General features: G+C 32.7%; 1 pseudogene; it reads left to right on the forward strand.

Annotated features, from left to right (window-relative positions):
* The first annotated feature begins 687 nt into the window (after positions 1-687).
* Positions 688-9,556, forward strand: LOC137828097 (uncharacterized; annotated as a pseudogene).
* The last annotated feature ends 6,998 nt before the right edge of the window (positions 9,557-16,554 follow it).

Below are 16,554 nucleotides of genomic sequence, written 5' to 3' on the forward strand. Positions count from 1 at the left end.
AGCACCCGCGACTGTAACGCATCCCGCGACAGCAATGCACGAAGGCAGCGTGTGACGGCAGCGCATCCCGTGACAGCAACGCGCAACGGCAGCGCACGACGGCAGCACATTCCACGACAACAACGCACGACGACAACTGAGTAGTATGCTTCTCCTTGTCTCATTTCGTGCTCTATTCTTACTCTGATTTTTATTTTTTGTGCTTGCTCTTCCTTATAGATTTTAGGTCATTGCAGTAGAGTAGGATGTTTTTCCTTGTCTCAAATTTAACAATTATATTCCAATGTGGAGTTTCAACATTTGATTTTCAATCTATAGACTCTTTGAATGGTCCTCCTACACATTTTTATTACCATTTCAGAAATCCAAAACTTGGAAATTCTTTTTAATCTTCTCAGATTGCGTAAATACTTGATTTATAACTTCTCAACTATCAACTGATAACACAGTTGATAGTTTTTTTTAATCTATGTATAGATTCCTTATAAGATAATAGTGTTAGTTTTATATCACTTGATAGTTTTTTTAATCTATGTATAGAATCATTATAAGATAATAGTGTTAGTTTTTTTTTTTTTGGAATAGAGTATTCCCTGCTGTGTGGTATAAAATGCAAATCAATCCATTAACTTATTCACAAAAGTCTCCATCACTCTTAAATTTATGCATCTTGAACACATTAATAAGATGTGTTCAAGTTTGTAGCTCAACCTTTGGCACTAGGAGCTTTTAGTTCAAATTCAAAACCAAATGTTAATCAATCATTCAAAACACCTAAGTTTGCAGCTCAACTTTTGGCACCAGGAGCTTCTAATTCAAATTCAAAACCTAATGTTGATCAATCATTCAAAACATCTCAGTTTGCAGCTAATTCAACATCAAATGAAATTAATTCAACACCAGATGAAACTAATTCTACATCAAATGAAACTTTTGCTGCATCAGAGTCACATGGCAATTATGTCAAGTCAGTTTTAAACCTTGATGGGCAAGGGTATGTATATCAATGTAATCATTACTCTTAAAACAACCAAATTAATAATAAATTGTGGAATTATGATAATTTACATGTCATTTTGCAGATTCTTACCTTCACGCCCTATAGCTAATGGGATTGGAAATATCTTCAAAAGTCATTATACCGATCCATGGCTGTTAGTACGAGAAATTACACCAGCAGAAGGCCCAAGAAACAACCCAATTGGATGCAGGATTTTATATTGGGTTAAGACCCATGCTTTTATTATTCTGCCATTTTATTTTAGTATGTGTTCCTTTTTCATCTGTTGTTTTATTTTAAGAGTTTTGTAAGGCCCATGGCCCTTAAACCCTTATGTAGGGACTTACCATTATGAATGAAGGCATAAGTTTTTTGTGATAACCCTAATTTTAGTATAGCAGTAGCAAAGGTCTATCATTGGTGCTTTCATTGTTATGGCTCCTAAACTCTCATCCAAGGACATGGAAGAGGTCATCCACGCCATTCAAGCTCAAATCACCCTCCTCACGCACCCTGACAATCAAAACCCTTCACCTCCCCCTCAAACCAGTCCTCGATCATCTCATTCTCACCCTCATCAGCAACTACCCTTTTTTGAAGGAACCCAACCCTTGGACTGGCTCTTTCAAGCAGAGCAATATTTTTCATTCTATCAAATTCCTATGGACCAGCATTTGGCCATGGTGGGATTCCACATGCAGGGAGATGCTCTCTCCTGGTTTAAATGGCTGCACAACAATAACCTCCTCACAGATTGGCATTCTTTCACAAGGGCCTTGGAGCTCTGTTTTGGCCCATCAACATATGTCAATCACCAAGTTGAGTTATTTAAACTCCAGCAAACCTCCACAGTCACAAAATACCAAGGCAGGTTTGAATGTTTATGCAACTGTGTGGTGGGTCTCACTCCCAAGACTATACTTAATTGTTTCATTTCTGGTTTGAGTATTGATATTCGCAGGGAGTTCACTATATTAAATCCTTATTCTATAGCCCAAGCCATAGGACTAGCCAAGCTTATTGAAGACAAACTGAGAGATTCCAAACCTAAACAACACCGTTATACCCCAACACCTCACCCCACCACCACTAATTCTTCGTTCACAAAAAGTAGACCTAATACCCTTACCCCACCATCAGCTCCAATACAGATTAAACGTCTCTCATCTTCCCAAATGCAGGAACGACGTGCCCTAGGTCTTTGCTACAATTGTGATGACAAGTTCTTTCGGGGCCATAAGTGTGCTACATCTCGTTTTTTGCTTCTTTTGGATGATCCTGATACAGTAATTGAACCCACCGAGCACCCTATTCCATCCTCCGAATACACCACTCCCCTCCATTTTCACATTTCCCCTCAAGCCATCTCTGGTACCATTTCCCCAAAAACTCTCAAATTCACCGGTTTAATCCACAACCTACCGGTGACAGTTCTTATTGACTCAGGAAGTTCTCATAACATACTTCAACCACGTATTTCCCACCATATACATCTAGCCATATCTCCTAGCCCACCGCTATCGGTTATGGTGGGAAATGGGGCTTTCATCCAGTGTCAAGGATTGTGCCCATCAGTGGATATCTCACTACAGAACTCCACCTTTACTATCCCATTTTACCTTCTTCCCATTGAAGGAGCATATGTTGTCCTATGCGTAGATTGGTTAAGCACACTGGGATCCATCTAAGCAGATTTCTCAATCCCCAACATTGCTTTCACACATAACAACCAACAAATTACCCTCCAAGCTTCCCCCTCACCCACCCCAGCAGCTACCACTTACCACCAATTTTGTCACTATTTATCTAATAATTCAATTGCATCCTTCCACCTCCTCTCGGTGGAAAACTAGCCCAGCACACTCACAATCAGGACCATTGATCAACCTTTTTTCCCTTTAGACAATCTGCCCACGCCCATTCAATCACTCCTTCAGAAATATCACAGTATCTTTCACAAACCTCACGGGCTAGCCCCCAAAGGCCACATGACCACCATATACCATTGTTACCTCACACCTCACCCATCAAGGTCAAACTCTACCGCTACTCACGCCACCACAAGGAAGTCATCACTACACTCATTTCTGAAATGTTGCAAGAGGGTATTATCCAACCCAGTACTAGCCCTTTCTCTTCTCCGGTGCTGTTAATAAAAAAAAAGGATGGAACATGGCGATTCTGTGTTGACTATAGAGCCCTAAATGTAGCCACCATTCGTGACCACTTTCCTATTCCCACCATTGATGAATTGCTAGATGAGTTAGGCTCAGCTACTATTTTTACTAAAATAGATCTCCACTATGGGTATCACCAAATACTTCTTGTTCCAAAGGACACTCACAAAACAGCTTTTCGCACTATTGATGGTCATTACAAATTCCTGGTTATACCATTTGGATTAACTAACACCCCTTCTACTTTTCAGGCAGCAATGAATGATCTTCTCAAACCATACCTCCGCCGGTTTGTCTTAGTTTTTTTTTATGACATTTTAATTTATAGTCCTAGCTTGCAGGACCACATGGTTCATCTGAAAATTATATTGGAAGTGTTACACACTCAAATTTTGCCAAGCTTTCCAAATGCAATTTCGCAACCGCGGAAGTCAGTTATCTAGGCCACATAATTTCAGCTCAAGGGGTCCAACCAGACCCACAAAAGATCAGTGTCATACACAATTGGCCTCAGCCACGATCACTCACGACATTAAGGGGTTTCCTCGGCCTCATTGGATTTTACAGAAAATTTATAAAGCATTACGCCACACTCGCTGCTCCTCACACCGACTTATTACAAAACCACAAATTTACATGGACAGTGCCAGCGCAACAAGCATTTGAAAAATTGAAATTACAAATGACATTAATGTCTATCCTACACCTTCCCAATTTCAAACTCCCATTTGTGGTAGAAACTGATGCATCCGCAGTGGCTGTAGGAGTTGTCCTTAGTCAAACTGGCCACCCTCTCGCCTTCTTCAACAAAAAGATGAACCCCAAGTTACAAGCTTCCTCTGTATACGTCCGGGAGATGTATGCCATCACAGAGTCAGTAAAAAAATGGGGTCAGTATCTCATAGGACAACATTTCACAATCATCACGAATCAAAAAAGCCTCAACACCCTCATGGCCCAAACCATACAAACTCCAGAACAACAAAAATGGACAGCTAAATTACAGAGATATGATTTCCAAATAGTTTACCGACCTGGAAAGGACAATACGGTGGCAGACACTCTTTCAAGAATGGATCAGGAGACCACGCACATCTTATTGGCCGTCTCGTCCCCGATACCTCAGCTGATCCAAGAACTTCAATTTTTTTATGACACTGCAAAAGGCAAAGAGGTGATCCAAGCTTGCACAGGAACTCAACAGCACCCAAGTCTTTTCTCTACCGGCCACGGGTTGCTTTTCTTCCGCCACCAGATTTTTGTCCCAGCAGTAAAAGAATTCCGCAAGCGTATCATGACTGAGTTTCATGCTTCTCCTTTTGGTAGCCATTCCAGTTTTAAACCGACCCTCAAGCGTATAGCTGCCTCCTTCTACTGACCGAAATGGACCAGGGACGTCCATAGCTTCGTCCAACAATGCTCGGTGTGCCAGAAAAGCAAATACATGCCAACAAAAATTCAAGGTCTCCTTCAACCATTGCCAATTCCAGAACAAGTTTGGGAAGATATATCAATGAATTTTATTACTCACCTTCCAACGTCTGCTGGCCACTCCGTTATTTGGGTCATCTACGACAGATTGACAAAGTATGCCCACTTCCTAACTCTGCCCACACACTTCACCGCCCAACAGCTAGCTTCACGTTTTTCGGTAGAAATCTGTCGACTCCATGGACTACCCAAAACTATCATCTCCGACCGTGACCCTTTGTTTGTCAACACCTTCTGGCAACACATGTTCAAGGCACAAGGAACCACGTTGAAATTTAGTTCGTCATATCACCCACAAACTGACGGCCAAACGGAAGTATTGAACAGAGGGTTAGAAGCATACCTCAGGAGTTTTGTAGGAAATCAACCGAACAAATGGTATCAGTTCCTTCACTTAGCAGAGTTGTGGCACAACACCACTTACCATTCGGCTATAGGGACATCACCTTTTCGTGCCCTCTATGGTAGACAACCACCCACCGCAATAGATTTTGTGCGCACTCCACAAGAAGGCACCACCATCCCTAGTGCGTTAGCAGATCACTTCGCGGTACTACAGGAGATAAAAGAGCACTTACGTCATACAAGGCAGCGAATGTGTGATCAAGCGAACCAACACCGCACAGATTGGAGCTTCGAACCAGGCAATTGGGTGTGGGTTCACCTCCAACCCTATCGGCAACGAACGATGGAACGCCGCACACACCAGAAGCTAGGACCGCGTTTCTCAGGTCCATACAAGGTACTACGCCGCATTGGAGCAGTAGCGTATGAGTTACAACTGCCACCAACCACCCGCGTTCACCCTGTTTTTCATGTGTCGCTGCTAAGGCCTTTCAAAGGAACTACTGGAGAAACTCCTTCAGTTTCCACCACTTCCACAAGCAACTGCCAAACTACACTTAACTCAATCTCAAAATCCAGTCAGAAACTCCTGAACACACCGCCCAAAGAGCCCACTAGCAACAAGACACGTGTCCCACTCACGAAGGTTGTGGAGCCCCATGGCCACAAGCCCCTCACGCACGTGCCCACTCCACCGTTTACGGCCACACTCACTCACAAGCTTTACACGCCTCTTGGCTCAACCAGTAGGGGCACTACACGTGTAAGTGACCGTTCAGCAGCTCCAACTTTTTCAGACCTTGAGCCCAACGCCAATAAAGTCTTTCTAGAACCTACCCACCCAAACCCTAATGCAGTTGCGGCACACTCTGCAAACCCTAGCTTAACCGCAACGCCTCCCCATCAACCCGCTATCCAAGCCCAATTACCTCACGCCCATCCCAAAGGGACAAACGCACCCGCGACGCCTACAACAAACCCTAGCGTGGTCACAACGCCTCCTAGCCAATCTTATACCCAAGCCCATCTTCGTCTGACCCGATCCAACACATCACCATACTCTTCCGAACCTACATCACAGCTCAAGGCCCAACATCAGTTCACACCTCCTGCTAAATTCCCTATCTCACCCCCCAACGCCCAAGACACGGCCCAACAGACCCCAAGACTGCACTTTGAGAACAAAGTGCCTCCTGAGGCAGACAGTAATGTTAGTACGAGAAATTACACCAGTAGAAGGCCCAAGAAACAGCCTAATTGGATGCAGGATTTTATATTGGGTTAAGACCCATGCTTTTATTATTCTGCCATTTTATTTTAGTATGTGCTCCTTTTTCATCTGTTGTTTTATTTTAAGAGTTTTGTAAGGCTCATGGCCCTTAAACCCTTATATAGGGACTTACCATTATGAATGAAGGCAGAAGTTTTTTGTGATAACCCTAATTTTAGTATAGCAGTAGCAAAGGTCTATCAATGGCCATCTTGGAAGAAGATACCAATTAGAACAAGAGACTTGTGGTTTGGAGAGTTTTTGGTTGATTTCATATAATTAAATTTGTTTAATTATCTAGTTTAATTTTATTATCTATCTTAGTCTTACATATAACTAACTTTGTTTCTTTATTAATGCAGAAGAAGTTTTCGATTTGTCCACCGGATCATAGGTGGGCAAGAAAGAATTTTGAAATGTGAGGTGCTATAATCATGAAAAATAATCTAAATAAGGCTCGACAGAGAAAGATTAAGCCAAACTGGATTGGAGATAGTACATGGGATATATTATGTCAGTAATGGGCATCTGAAGAATTCCAAAAGAAAAGCACGATCGGGAAAATAAATAAAGTCTCTGGATGTGGAGGTTTTGGAGGGTCTCGTCACACATGTGGCTCTATTAGCACATCTCAGCATAAATATAATATGGTAATTTGTTTTCTAACTATTTTATTTTTATAACATCTCAATATATATATATATATATATATAATATGGGAAATGTGTGAATTTTATTTTTTCAGACAAAGATGAATGGAATTCCTCCCACTATATTAGAATTGTTTTGTCGCACGCACCAACGACGTAAGGACAACTCTTGGGTGGATCAAAAACTAGAACAAGTAAATGTAATGAACTATTACCTTTTATTTTAGTTGTTTTGTTATATTTTTGGTTTTATCATTTTCAATGTTAAAGTTATTGTTAGTTTATTGTTGTTGTGTGTTTAAATACATATCTGTCTAGAAACCACTGCCACTGCCACGAGACCAATTGTTATCTCTCTAGAAGTTCCCATCATAGCATATACAAATTTAAGTACAAAAACAAAGCAGAAAGAGAACATGAATATTGTTGGTTGAGTCACTGTGAGAGTGTGTGTGTAATAGAAAGAAAGATAGAAAGAGAGAGAAAGATGATCAACGAATAACATCCACCTGCCATGTTGTCCCTTACTCAAGGAATTTCCAACTTTAAAACCAATAAGACTGTGAAATCAATTAGTATGCAGCTACAAGATCTGATGTGACTTTGAGAACAGATAAGACTCTAGATAGACACATGAAAATTTGATGATTGTATTCTAAAATCACCAATTGAATTTTGAGGAAAAATATAGCACTGTAAATAAAAATTGGAGAGAAAGCAAAAATATTGTCATCCAAGATGCCAAAAAAGTCTTTAGAAAGTCTGAAGTAAACTTTTGTTTTGCAAATTTCAGCTTCCTTTTCTCAGATATATGCACTATGAGCATTTGAACCTCATGTTAACATTCAAATAAGTAGATGGAATCTCCAATTCTTTTAAGTTGAAGTAGCAAAATCAATTCAATATACCAGTGACTTTTTACAAGCTTAAAATTAAACTATGTGAGAGCATAAACAAAGTTATTTTTTGAAACACTGCTTGAGAGTGAGTTTTCTTGCTCTGAGTGCATTATCTAACAATCAATAGAAAGGTAATTGCATGATAGTACCATAAAATCAAAATCTAAACCCACTACAAGTAGTTTTCTAATATTGCTGCAAGTTGGGAAAAAAGTTGTGTTTTTTTTCCACAAACATCTCTTTCATGCACCAATTAGTGAAGTAGGAAACAATTACTGCACATTTCAACCTTTTATTTTAATAGTTAAGTACGTTGGAGTTTGAAATTGCATTTGTATGGCATCCACTTTATTTGAAAGTGAAAACTAGGCAACACTGGCAATTGCTTCTTTGGTGCCAAAGAGAAAGAGGGAAATTGCTGGCACACACATAGATCCTTACCAAATCAACCTTAGAGTACATTGTTATGGTAGGGATTGCATTGAAGCTCATTTGTTCCATACAAAAGTTCTGTATTGTAAGAGTAACTTAAAATCAATTTTAGTATCAACTTTAGAATGTCTTAGATATTCAATAATGCATAACACAAGAAAAACATTCAAGTACCTAAATTACAAACATTTTTATTTTATTTTTATAGAGTTTAATAACCTGAAAGCAATGACAACTTATTAAAAATCTAATCTGATTTTCTTAGAAGGAGAATGTGTTTGTGTGTGAGAGAGAGAATAAAAGAAAGATAGTTCAGTGACTGCAGGATCTACTCCAACAGCAGCAAAACTCCTGAAAATAGAATTCACTTGTGAAAATAAAATTGAATAAGGTTCTATTAGAAATCTGATTTCACTATCAGTCCATGTCTGAATAGGTTTCAAGTAAATTTATGTTACTGATTTCACATGTCCTTTCAGCATATTATATTCTTATATATTAAATGTGAAGTACATGGCTTCAAGCTTTGAGTATCCTATATTACAACAACTTTTTCAGACAATTTTACCTAATAAGTATCCCTATTATATATAATACACACACATTATAGGATAGTTACAGGTCATTGTTATTGTTTACCTACACATTAATGAAAATTTTCCAACTAATTTCTTTTTAATTACTTCTAATAGACTGAGAAGCAATCATTCATGAAATAATATCTGTTTGTTTTCTTGATCAATATTATATTGGTATGAATATTCTATTGATGTTAACAAGCAGAATTTACACGTAAATTTGAAGACTTAACACAAAGTGCATCTGCACAAGGAATTCCCCCTCCAAATGAGTTAGATGTTTGGTGTGATGTAGCTGGAACCAAGAATGGGAGGATATATGGTCTTGGAATGGAATCTACTGTTATTGGAGGTAGGCCTTACTACCTTGGCTCATCTTCTTCCTCAAATGGGTGGATACAAAGTCAATAGCTTGATGAACTTAAAAGAGATATGGAAGTAGTTAAGAAAGAAAGAGATGAGCTTCGAATCAAAATTTTAAATATTGAGCAACTTTTTGAGAAAAACAATGCAATGATTCGATAATGAATGGATAGCATTAATCATCAATCAATGCCACCAAGTTTTGAGGAAACTCAAGATAAGGATGAAACACAACCACCCAGTCAACCACTCAGTCCTTATCAAGGTAGTTTTGTTACACTATTCTATATATATTTTTAAATTTCAATCTTGCTAATAAATTTTATTTTATATTTTTTGACAGGTAGATGATTATTGTTATAGCTAGCATCAAAAGCTCACATGGTACACCACTGAGCATTAGCTCTTCATGGAATAAATTTCACACAAAAAATGATAGATTAAGCTTTTTACTTTTCAAACGCCTTGTTTGAATCATTTGTAATAATTGGCAGCAGCTATTAGCTTCTACATTGCATAGAATTACTTCTAACAATAGAAATAGTTGTTATAAGTTGTTAATGACAGCATAGTTGGTGCTGCAGAATTATAATATGTGCCACTCTCATGTGCTTTGAAGTCCTTTTGTTCTGTTTTTTATGCAGTTTTATCCCAGCTATGCCAATCTTTTTTGCCTCATTGAGAGGAACTAAAACCATAGTTGGTAGATGGTAGATAAAGTAAGAGTGGGTATGATAGTAGGTGCAGTTGTGTAATTTTTTTATCTTAGCTGCAGGTTCGGTGGTGTTGAGGAGGATGGAAGGAAGCATATGAAGTGGAGATTGAATAGCTATTTGAAAAGCTATTTTCACCAAACCTTGTTATCTATATGATGTACATACAATCTTAAAATATGTTAAATGTATTCATTTTTATACTTGATAAATAAATAAATAATAATAAAATGAATAAATAATAATAATAAAATAAATAAATAATAAAATTATATTTTATATTTTATATTTTATAATAAAATTATATTTTATAATAAATTATATTATTTAGAGACCAATATAGTGACCAATTTTTGGTATTTATATATTTGGTCACTAAATGAGTTTCTATATATTTTGGTCACTAAATTGGTTTAAATAAAATTGGTTGTTAATTTGGTTTTTATATAATTGGTCACTAAATTAGTTTCTATATATTTGGTCACTAAATTAGTTTCTACATATTTGGTTACTAAATTAGTTTCTAAACATTTGGTCACTAAATTAGTTTCTATATATTTGGTTACTAAATTAGTTTTTATTTAATGTCACTAAATTGGTTTTTAAATTAGAATCTAAATTGGTATCAAAAATTAGCGACCATTAGTTTTTAAATTAGTTTCTAATCAAGTTAGTGACTAATTTTATATTTTAGAAACCAAAAATTTAGTTTCTATAACAACTTTTTCTTATAGTGGTGGTTTAAATATACTATAAAAGAAAAAGTAGACTAACTTGACCTACCTGAAAATTTTCATAAATATTTATTTTTCGATTTATTTATCATACTATTTTTTTTTAATGAAAATTTTCATGTTAGGCATCACTATGCAACTTGACATCTCAACTAGGCTGACATCTCAAGTAACAACAATCATCTGCCATCACATGAAAAAAGTATTATTAAAAAAAGGAAAAAGAAAGAAAATACAAAAATATGGGGGACTAGACCAAAACCCACATGTTAACAAAAACGATACATAGGCAGACTATACCTATTCATAAAGAATTCTAAGAACAGACTAGATGGAAGTCTATTATACCAATGAAATGATTGTCTATGAACGAACCCTAAATTAGCCAACTTATCAGCACATGCATTTCCCTCACGAAAAATATGAGTAACCCTAAACCTGATTGTCCTACAGAAATTAAGACAAGTATTCCATCGATTACGAAGCATCCACGGAACAGTAGTCCTAGCAGTAAACATTTATCATACTATTTTGTTACTTGTAATATTTTCTATTCTATCATAATGGAATATAAAGACTTAAAAATAAAAAAACTAGTCACACTTAATAATTATGATAGTTTTATATATATATATATATATATATATATATATATATATATATATGAGAGAAAAGGTTGAAATAGTAAATTACTTCACAAAAATCAATTAATTACTATTTCAGTGGCATTACGTGTTGTGCTAGTTATTTTTATTTAACTAAAAAAATTTAATACTTCTTTATATATATATATATATATATATATATAATGTAAAACTAGCTAGTCAGCAAATTTTTTTTTTAAAATACTCTCAACAGATACTATAGACTTATCCGATAAATCATGTGTATAACAAAACATAATTTTATATAAAATAAAAAACTTTTCAAATTAGGTAATTCATAAAGTATTTTTTTTATTAAACAAAATTTTTTCAAGATAGTCCTAGGTTAATTTTCATAAAATAAAAAACTTTTAAAATTGAGAAGTCCATAAGTATTTTTCAATTAAAAAATATAATTCACATCCATAAAAAAAATAATCTTTCCGACTAATATAATTTTAACTAAACAATGAATTATATTGCTCTAGAAAAAATTCTAACAACTTCTATTAAACAACTCTAATCACATCAATACAAATAATTTATATTCTACATTAACCAAAAAGTAATGATCTTAATAATATTTCAATCTTAGTCGAGCTAATAACACCCAATTAAAATCAAAATAAAAAAAAATTAAATGAAGATCAAAACATGAATTTGAGTATATGAAAAATTTAAATTAACTTTTTCTAAATTAAAATCTGAAATTCTATAATTTTAAACAATCAAATTATTCTAAAGAAATTTTAAAATTTAATTTCTTGTTAAAAGTCTTACCCAAACAACATATTTTATCACAAAACATTTGAAATTTTCTAAAAAAAATAATTGTGTTTTAAAAATTTCTCGCCGAAACACACTATTGATAGCAAGAAATGGAATGTTTTGAAAATGAAAATTAAATTTTCTGTAAGTTTTCTTCAGCGTTAAAATTCTATGGTTAGGTACTTTCTTTTTCCGAGTTACAAAACTCTGGATGGAGTCATCATTTGTGACTTTTATAATTAATAACAGTGCTGAATTACAAGACTAATTGGGCTGGACTCTAGAACAAGCAGTATTGTTTTCGGCCCAATTAGTCTAAATCCTCGTTTTGCACTTTTATACCCCCTTCCTTTCACTGTCAATTTTTCTCAAATTTGATGCAAACTAACTTCTGTGATATAATTCTTTTAATAGATTGTGAAAAATATATTCTTCAAAGTGGTTTTTCTAAAAAATACATTTTAAAAGTAAACGGGCAACGCAAAAAAAAAAAACAGAAAGAAAGAAGTTAACAAAATCAACGTAAATAGTATAGGCCTTTTTTATGTGTAGATAATGAAATCCATCCTAATACCCAATTCCACAGCCACAACGCTATGAGCTGTCTTGCTTAAAAATAAAGGAAAACTGACAAACTCTCTTTGCACCTCCATAATTTTTACCTGCATCTTTATACTTTTTTTTAATTCTAAGAATATTCTTTTAAACTTTTTTTTAATTCTAAGAATATTCTTTTAAGTATGGTAGAAAGTGTTGTGCATTCTTTTTCATTTTCTAGTGATGATGGTTATTTGAGGTGATTGATGGTGAAGGTAAGTTTTGTGATGTTTTTACTTATAGAGACGATGTTTTCGTTTACTTAATTTTTTTTAAAAATTTTTAAAGACCACAAAACAAAACAAAAAATACATATCAACAAGGTTTAAAATGGAGTAAAATATTAAAAAAATAAATATTTTTTACAAATAACGTCGAATACAACAAATATTCTCACCACCAACCGTTGGATTGTTCCTCCGCATTCAAAATTTTCAACTTCTCACACCGTGTACAATCCCTAAGCCCCTGCTTGGATTGGGGGTTGGCACTGTAGCCGCAGACGGATGTGGGGTGCCACCCCCGTTTGGATCCAGTCATTGTGGAGGGTGTGGGTGAGGGTGAGTTGAAAGTTGGGCCAAATGAGAGAGCTTTCAGAAGTGAAGAGAAAGGAGAGGGTGAGGGAGTGAGTGCCACATAGGATAAGAGAAAAGTCATGTGTGCCCTTCACTTGAATGTATCTGGCCATGCATGAGGAAGTATTTTGTTTGAAGCTTTTCAGCAAAAGCATGCATGCACATCAGCAACAAGCACATGAGATTCCTCACCATTGTTCAGGAATCTCTTTGACCAAGTTCAAAGCTCAATGAATGCATGGTAAGTTGGTGAGAGAGTGGATGAGCGTAATAAAAGCTTCAGCAGCAATATATATGTCCTAACCAACCTCACAAAGTAGAGACAATTCACTTGTTCACAAAGCACAAACCTAGAGAGCTTGGAGGGTCGTGAGTAAGGATAGTGGTAGGAGAGTGCGGTTGGTTCTCGGTTTGTGACCTGAGGTGGGTTTCTGTGAATTTAGTTTCGTTCTTAACCGATTATGAGTGAAAATGAACGTCTGCTATAATCGATTATGTGGAAAAAAATAGTTGATAATGGATTATGCTCACGACATAATCGATTATCTGTAAAAAAAAAATTGGTGGGATAATCGGTTATGATGTTTTTTGAACTTGAAGCATAATCGTTTATGTGGTATAAATCTGTGAATAATCGATTATGTGGTAATTTACACTGAGGTGATAATCGATTATGTTTCTTAATTTTCCAGATTTTTGGATTTCTATTTTTTGAACTAATTTTTTAATGATTTTTTTTTTCAGGCACACTTTGATAAATCTCAGTTGCATTGTGTTGTGGTTTTGTTCTGCTTTCTTGAGGTATGTGTGTTTTTTTTTAAATTGTGTTTGGATGTTTAGTTTTATTTTGAATTTAATTTGTTTTAATTATTTTAAAGTACTTGTTAATTAGTTTATAATTTTAGATGTGAATGTTTAGGAAAATTGATTATCTAAAATTGTATATTATTAATGTAAAATTTTCATAAAATTTGAATATGTTATTTTTGTGATATAAATTGAATTTATTATAGATTGAAATTAGAGATCTATTATTTTAAAATGCCTTTATTAAAAAGATTATAAAAATTGTTGGAGTAATTTAAAAACGGAAAAACTAAATATACAGAAGATTTTTTTAACATTTAACAATGTTAATAAATAAACTTATGAATGTATACATAGTAATTTTATTTTTTTAACTTTGAAGCTGTTAATAAATAAATTTTTTATTTAAATTTACATAATAGATTATTTTTTAGAAATTATTATTTTTAGAGAATGTAAATATAACTTTTTAATGATTTTTTAAAACAAATATTGTATTAATAAAAAAAACAGAAAAAGATTACATAATAAATTAGAATTTGTAATAATATGTGTACATAGTTATTATTTTTTGAACATTTAATTCTTTATAAAAAAATATATTTATTTATTTGAAATGATTATTTTTACTTAATGGAAATAGAAACTTTGAATGCTATATTTTATAATTTTGGACATTTTACATACACATACCATAAAATACATATAATTTATTTGTCATAGTTTACATAAATTTTTAATGTTATTATGAAACAATTAAAACAAATATTATAGTAATTAAAAAGAACAGAAAAAAATTACATAATAAATTCAATTTTTTAATAATATATGTAGATATTTAATATTTTTTTAACATTTAATGCTTTATAAAAAAACATTTATTTATTTAAAATTATTATTTTTACAGAATGTAAATATAATTTTTTAATTTTATTTTTTAAAACAAATATTGTATTAATTAAAAAAACAGAAAAAGATTACATAATAAATTAGAATTTGTAATAATATGTGTACATAGTTACTATTTTTTGAACATTTAATTCTTTATAAAAAAATATATTTATTTATTTGAAATAATTATTTTTACAGAAATAGAAATTTTGAATGCTATGTCAAATGTAATAAATTTAATAATATTAAAATTATCTCTCTCATCAAATGTAATGAATTTAATAATATTAAAATTATCAACAAACAAAAATTTAACTAATACAAATTTATTTAATTAATAAAATTAAAAATTAAAAAATCATATTTCATTTCTATATTCTATTTTTTAATTAATTTCAATTTTATATTATTTTTTAAGTTATAATTGAAACTTACAATTATTTTAATTATCAAAATTAAATTAGTAATCATTTTATTTTTATTTTTTTACACACATGACAAAAGTGTACTTTATTATTATATATAACATAATATAATAGAAATTAAATAATATAATACTAATTATTTTAATTAACTTAAATTTTCTTTAAATTAATTAATATTTCATTTTTTATTTATTTATATAAGGGTAATTTTGTAATCTTACCATTTATACTATTCAAAATAGATTAAAATACTCTCACAACTATCACATCATTCGCATTTTCCAATAAACTTTCTTCACACACATCTCTCAATCCAAACACCATCAACTTTCTCCACACTTTCTTCACACTTCCACTTACTCACACCCTTAACTTTCCACTCACCCACAACCCCTAATCCAAACAAAGCATAAATTTCTCCTGGTGATGCTTCTTATTTGCTTTCAGTGATGCATGAGGGAGAGAGGAAGTAGAAAGGGAAAGTTAGATGGATTTTAGTGCTTCCCAAGAGAAAGTTAAAGGGAAGAAGAGAAAGTCAAGTAGATTTCTCTAAATTACATTTTTACCCTTAATATATATAATAAAAAATAATTAAAATTATTTAATTTTTTTAATATTTTTAAATAAACTGTACATAGCCAAATAAATAATAATAATAATAATGTAAAGTCTTATTAATACTAATAATATAAATATTAAAATAATAATAATATTTAAAATTAATTTATAAAATAATAATAATAATAAATGAAAATCAAATAATTTTAATAAAGAATAATAATAATATTATTAATTATTTTTATTTTATTTTATTTTATTTATATTAAATATTAAAAATTTTATTAATAATAAAATATATATATATATATAATTATTTATAAAAAAATAAATTTATATAATAATAAATAATATTAATCATCTAAAATACTTAATTAATTTTTTATATATTAAATGAATTTATAATTTTTTTATTTTTTCAATCACACTCATCATGTTATTTATAAATTTTTTATGAAAAAAATATAAAGAACTTGTATTTTTTATATTTCATATTTTATTATTTAAATATTTTAAAAATAAGGATAAATTTGTAAATTTACATTTTTACACATTAAAAAAAATAACATTTTATCACAACCATCTCATCCATCCATAAACTTCAACAAACTTTTCTCATACATTCACTCTAATATAC

This window comes from Phaseolus vulgaris, chromosome 7, assembly GCF_051622355.1.
Source record: "Phaseolus vulgaris cultivar YP4 chromosome 7, ASM5162235v1, whole genome shotgun sequence".
Lineage (NCBI taxonomy): Eukaryota > Viridiplantae > Streptophyta > Magnoliopsida > Fabales > Fabaceae > Phaseolus > Phaseolus vulgaris.